Source organism: Neltuma alba, unplaced genomic scaffold, assembly GCF_004799145.2.
Source record: "Neltuma alba isolate B1F8T4 unplaced genomic scaffold, ASM479914v2 tig00001496_pilon, whole genome shotgun sequence".
Classification (NCBI taxonomy): Eukaryota; Viridiplantae; Streptophyta; class Magnoliopsida; order Fabales; family Fabaceae; genus Neltuma; species Neltuma alba.
The window spans coordinates 23,915-30,009 of record NW_021632482.1 but is presented as its reverse complement, the minus strand read 5'-3'; the positions used below and the strand labels follow the sequence as shown (position 1 = coordinate 30,009).

The 6,095-nt window shown below is 32.7% G+C and overlaps 1 pseudogene; it reads left to right on the top strand.

The window, feature by feature from the left end:
- Positions 1 to 1,436: 1,436 nt before the first annotated feature.
- Positions 1,437 to 4,778, top strand: LOC114757681 (endoglucanase 9-like; annotated as a pseudogene).
- The last annotated feature ends 1,317 nt before the right edge of the window (positions 4,779 to 6,095 follow it).

The following is a 6,095-nucleotide window of genomic DNA, read 5'->3' as shown; positions in this document are numbered from 1 at the left end:
TAGAAGCTAGTTGAAATGTGAGGTTTGTTTAATTCGATTCTCAACATATACTTCAATCTATTTTGCGAAACAAATTTATGACTTTTTCCTGAAGAATCATATTGCTTACGTGGATGCTAAACAACGGTTTTCACAAATGAGATAATTTATAATAAAAAGTAATATTGAATATGTATTTCAAGAAAATTAATATGTATTTATTATAACTAATTAATTCAATTTTGTAATCGCTATAAATTATTTTTTGTCAGACTCTATATATTAATTATTTAACTCATATATTTAGGGAATATATTTTTGGATCGCAGTGGATGATGATACTAAATTATAGAGAACAGGTCCGGGACAGTTATAAGTGGGACTAGGTACAATAACGACCTAACCATAATTGTCGAAAATGTTAGAAACGGTCTCTGTTACCGTCAACTGTTTCTTCCTTTTTTTTTTTTTTTTAATTCCTTTCTCTTCTTGTTTTTTTTAATACAAATTCCTTTCTCTTCTTGCACCAACTTTATTTTGAAAGTTAAATGCATAAATAACATAAATAAAATTTTTTACATTGAGAATCATAACGATAACTATACCCATTACATTTGTAACAAGATCGAAATTAATAATATTATAATAATTATAATAATATACTAATTATAAATAACAAAATTATTATTACTTAAAATTAAAAGAATTAATGTTCTTATTTTCCACAAAAATGAAATCTATATCATTTTTTTGGATACAAAAATCGATATCGTCAATATTAGGCAAAACTTCTTATTGATTTAATTAATCAATTCACACCAGATTTCATTTTTGTTCCTTAATTTAAAAAAAATATTTTTTTGGTTCTCTAATTCTAACAATAGATTACACATAACATTATTATTTGAAACTAATGTCGCTAGGTCAGAAGACTGAAAATTTATTTTATAAAATTAAGAGACACTAGACCAAAAATAAGCATGAAATTAGATAACCAAATATATGCTTCTGCTTCAAAATTAATTAATTAAATAAATGACCAGAATGGACTCAAAATGAAAAATGAGAGGATCTGGAAACAAAATCATTCCATTTGAGAATATCTTTCTTTTAACAGCAATAAATATCAAGAACTTTAATTTCCATCACGTAATAATGCAATAACGTCCCCCTCCCCCCCAAAACACACACACACACACACACTATTTATATTAAAAATAAAAAAGTAGATTGGTTAGACAAGCTGATAGAACAGTGCATAATAAATATGAAATTTCTTGGTCTAAGGAAAAAAGCCATGATTTGCGCCCAATTAGTGATTGGCTTTGAGGCGCTCCATAATCAGTGTGGCTTATAAAAAGGGCAGTTCAGTTTAAGGCTGAATCATCGCTAAAACCCTAAAGGCTCATCTCTGAAACAATATTCTCATTATTAGTTTCAGAGAGGAGGGAGCTTCTTCTGTTTGTGCTTTGTAGTTATGTTCAGATTCTTCTTCTTCTTCTTCTTCATCTTCTTCATAGCTAACAATGTTGAGGGAAACCCACATAATTACAGGGAAGCATTGGCAAAGTCATTATTGTTCTTTCAAGGTCAGAGGTCAGGGAGGCTTCCTCCACACCAGTTACTAACTTGGCGCTCCAACTCCGCCCTCTCCGATGGCCGCCTTGCCAATGTGCGTTCTTTTCTATTTTTCTGGGACATTTTAGAATTAGTGTAGGTCTTGCATTTAATGGTTACATAACCGGGCCAGACCGGATTCGTTAGCTGTTCGGTTTGAATCACAGAACCATTTTCATGGTTAAGCCGCCATTAAGTTAGAACTTGTAACGCCTTTTAAGATTGGCGTAGTCCATGTGCCTTGCGGTAAGTCTTCAAAAAACAAGTGTCAAGTTATTTATAACTAATAAATCATATTGTCTGTTAAAGTTTATATATACACACACTAAATATATACTAATGTTAATCTCATCCTAAATGATGTTGAAGGATGTGCGTGTGTGTGTGTGTGTATTCGCCATTTACCCTTAGTGTGTTTGGAATTTTACTTATTTCTTAAAGTTTCAAAGAAGAATATGAAGATATTTAAAATTTTTTAAAGTACGACATGCTAATTTTTTTTTTTTTTTTAGTTTTCATGTTCAAAATAGAAAAGTAATTGTTTTTTAAAAATTTTTATATACGCAACCCCGCACAACAAATTTGCGGAAGTAAGCTACGGAGCCACTGTGTTATACTAATCTAAATTACTCTTTTTTACTTCTAATAATTATATTTGTATGTATTCTTTAAAACATAATATACATGAACTTTTTTGAAAGCTTTGCAAAACTTGTATTATTCTTTCTTTTGTTTTCAAGATGCACAAAACTCTTCAAAAAGGAAAAATAACACTGACATATTTTACCGAAATTATATTTTTTTAAAAAATAATTTTTCGAGATATTTTGCGTTTTAGCTCATGAATATATTTTGAATAAATTAGTAAAGGGACACGGTCATTAGAGGATGTTGGACGGAAAAAAGGGCATTGCCTTAATTTTCTTAAAATGCGAGCAGTCGAAGAATGCACTGTCTTGAAGACTGCACAGATATTCGACTTTTCTGGAGTATTGAAATTAAAATATTCCTAAAGTATTTCCATTAAAAAAAGTAAAAAAAGAAATAATCCTAAAGCAGACAAAACGAAGATTACGCAATAAAAGAATTATGGCTTTCCCCTTTTGTCAATGAGCATGTCATGTCTTGATAATAATTACTTTTAATCTTTTTTCTTATCCGTGAACCTCGAGGGTTGAATATGGAGTTTTTTTTTTTGTTTGGACCAGCGTGGAGTTAATTTTTATTAAAAAATCATTGTATACTTAGGGTAGATATAAAGAATAATTTAATTTATGTAATTTGAAAAAATTGAAACAAATCTAAGTAGTTTACTCTAAATTAAACAAAAAAAAAGTTTTTTTAAAAAATATATTTGGCAGGTGGATCTATCAGGAGGTTACTACGATGCTGGCGACAATGTCAAATTCAACTTTCCAATGGCCTTCACCACCACTGTGTGATCATGGAGCACACTTGAATATGGTCGGAGAATGGGCCCCGAAATCCAGGCGGCCCGAGCTGCAATTCGTTGGGCCACGAACTACCTTCTCAAGGGTGCCACTGCGACACCAGGCCGGCTCTATGTTGGAGTTGGCGACCTGAATGTAGACCATAAGTGTTGGGAAAGGCCTGAAGACATGGACACGGTTCGGACCGTGTATTGGGTCTCGCCTGACAAACCGGGTTCAGATGTGGCCGGTGAAACTGCCGCCACCCTTGCTGCCGCCTCCATTGTTTTCCGTCGAATTGATCCAGCATACTCAAAGAAATTGATGGGGACAGCTCAGAAAGTGTTCCAATTTGCTTTGCAATATCAGGGTTCTTATAGTAGTTCTCTTGGATCTGCTGTTTGCCCGTTTTATTGCTCATATTCTGGTTACAAGGTAAATTCCTAGTTTTTTTTAATTATATTTCTTAGATTCTGATATTTCTATTTTAACCAAATTGGTTAGTTAAAGAAATATTAACTTAAATAATTTTTCTCTTGATTTAGGATGAATTATTATGGGGAGCTGCATGGCTTTTTAGAGCAACAAATGCTGTTTATTACTATAATTTGATAAAGAGTTTGGGAGCTGATGACCAACCTGATCTCTTTAGTTGGGACAACAAGTATGCTGGTGCGCACGTGCTTCTCTCAAGGGTAAATAATAAATATCTTTGAAGTTAATTATATATGAAAAATGCATAGTTTTACAATAATTAATACGTCTCTATGTTACATATATGATTGTTTCTAATTGTTAATTAACGCAGAGAGCATTGATACATCATGACAAGAACTTTGATCAATACCAGCAAGAAGCTGAGAATTTCATGTGCAAGATTTTGCCTAACTCTCCCTCTTCTAGCACCCAATATACACAAGGTAAAGGCAATAGTATTTAGGAGAGAAAACATCTTATGAGAAATTTACTGAAATAAAAATAATCGTTCATTAATTATTTTTTCATCTTATTGAAAAAATAACTAATTGAAGATATTTGGTGTTGTGTAGGAGGACTTATGTTCAAGCTTCCTGAGAGCAATCTTCAGTATGTAACATCTATAACATTCTTGCTCACAACCTACTCTAAGTACATGTCATTTACAAAGCACACATTCAATTGTGGCAATCTCTTTGTCACTCCAAGTACCTTAAGAAGCCTTGCAAAGAGACAGGCAAGTCCTTCCTCTTGGATAAGATAAGATTGAAATTCCTTGAATTATATGAAATGTAGATTTCAGTTATTAAATCTTTATGTTTTTTAATATTATTTATCTCTTAATTTCAATTTCTTAACACAATTTGATTAAATACTTTTAGGTGGACTACATTTTAGGAGACAACCCTTTAAGGATATCCTATATGGTAGGGTATGGTCCTTACTTTCCAAAGAGGATTCACCATAGAGGATCATCCTTGCCATCCCTAACAACTCACCCTCAAAGCATAGGTTGTGATGGCGGTTTCCAACCATTCTTTCACTCCATGAGCCCCAACCCTAACATTTTGGTTGGAGCTATTGTCGGCGGGCCAAAATCAGAGCGACGGGTTCCCAGATGAACGTGATGATTATAGTCATTCTGAACCTGCTACTTACATTAATGGTGCCATTATTGGACCTCTTGCATACTTTGCTAGTGCTTGTCATTAATTAGCAGTCAAGTTTTTTCACTGCCTTCATTAGGAGTTGGTCTATATGTGCCAACCCAACAAAGAAAAAATTGGAGGCTTAGAAATGAAGCAAGTGCATGTGTCTTTTCTTTGTTTTAATTTTAGAAAGCTCATCTTAATCTTAAAGATTGAGGTTGGAGCTCAATGAACTATGAGAGCATTAGTGTAGTGTGTTGTTACATGTAGGAATCATGTAATGATTAAGTCAATTAACTACCTCAAGTTTTGTTACTCCAAATAGAATTCCCAAATTGTTGTTTGAGAAACTCAAATCTAATAGAACAAATCAGTAACAACGTGATCTTTAAACTTATCAAAACTATTTGCTTTAAAATATAAAGTAATAATTATTGTTGAAAAAATAATATCGGTTGGATGTGGCTTTGGTCTTATCAACAATGATAGAAACAAGATAAAAAATTTGATTACGTATATGTTACTTTTACCAAGGGAAAAGATAGAAATACTTGTAATAAATCAAACTCATCTTCTATGTATACCAATGAGCCTATCTTCTTTTTGAAGGCTCCCACCAAGTAGTTTCTTGTTTAAGAAGTTTTAAATACTTTTTGTTGATGTTCTAGATAGGAAATTCACATATCCAAATCATTATTAATATTTAGCAGTCACAATGTTGACCACTCTACTGAATTAGAATTGTCCAACGTACTAACCATGTGGCCTAGCAAAATTAACACTTTGGGTTCCTTAAGCATCTAGTCAAGGGTTCAACCCCCAGCAGTGTGTATCAAGAGGATCTCGTGGCTAGTACTAAAGTTTCTACCAGAATTCTATGGTGTCAGGAGATTTACTGATACCAGCAGTCAGAATGTCGATGATAAGAGGGGATTAATTGATGCCGAATGTTATGCTTGGCCTAGAAATGACTGGTGTTTAAAACTCCCTTCTTTTTATACCCATTTTGCTACCGGTGTAGAAAACATTACTTTTTTAGATCTATCACCAAGTTTCAGACTCCATTATAAAGAGAACTTCTTAGTAAGCCATAATATTATCTCAAGCATCTTGACTGATTTTAATTGGTCTTATTTACTTCCAATACCTTTTTGTTGTCCTATATAATGATTCCCAAGAAGCTTTGTGATAAGATTAATTCCCTTCGTCTAAATTTCTTTTGGGCATCTCCTAGAGATAAAAATTGGATTCATCTCAAGGGACATAATTTCCTATTTACCTATTCAAGAGGATGGTCTAGGTCTTCACCCCATTAAATGTGTTAATCATGCTTTATTAAACAAATCTAGAGTATTGTGTACCCTCCTGCTAATTCCCTTTATTTTCTACTTTACGAGTTAAATAGTTGGATATTTCCTCTTTATCTCTAATTAAGAAGCCTTAT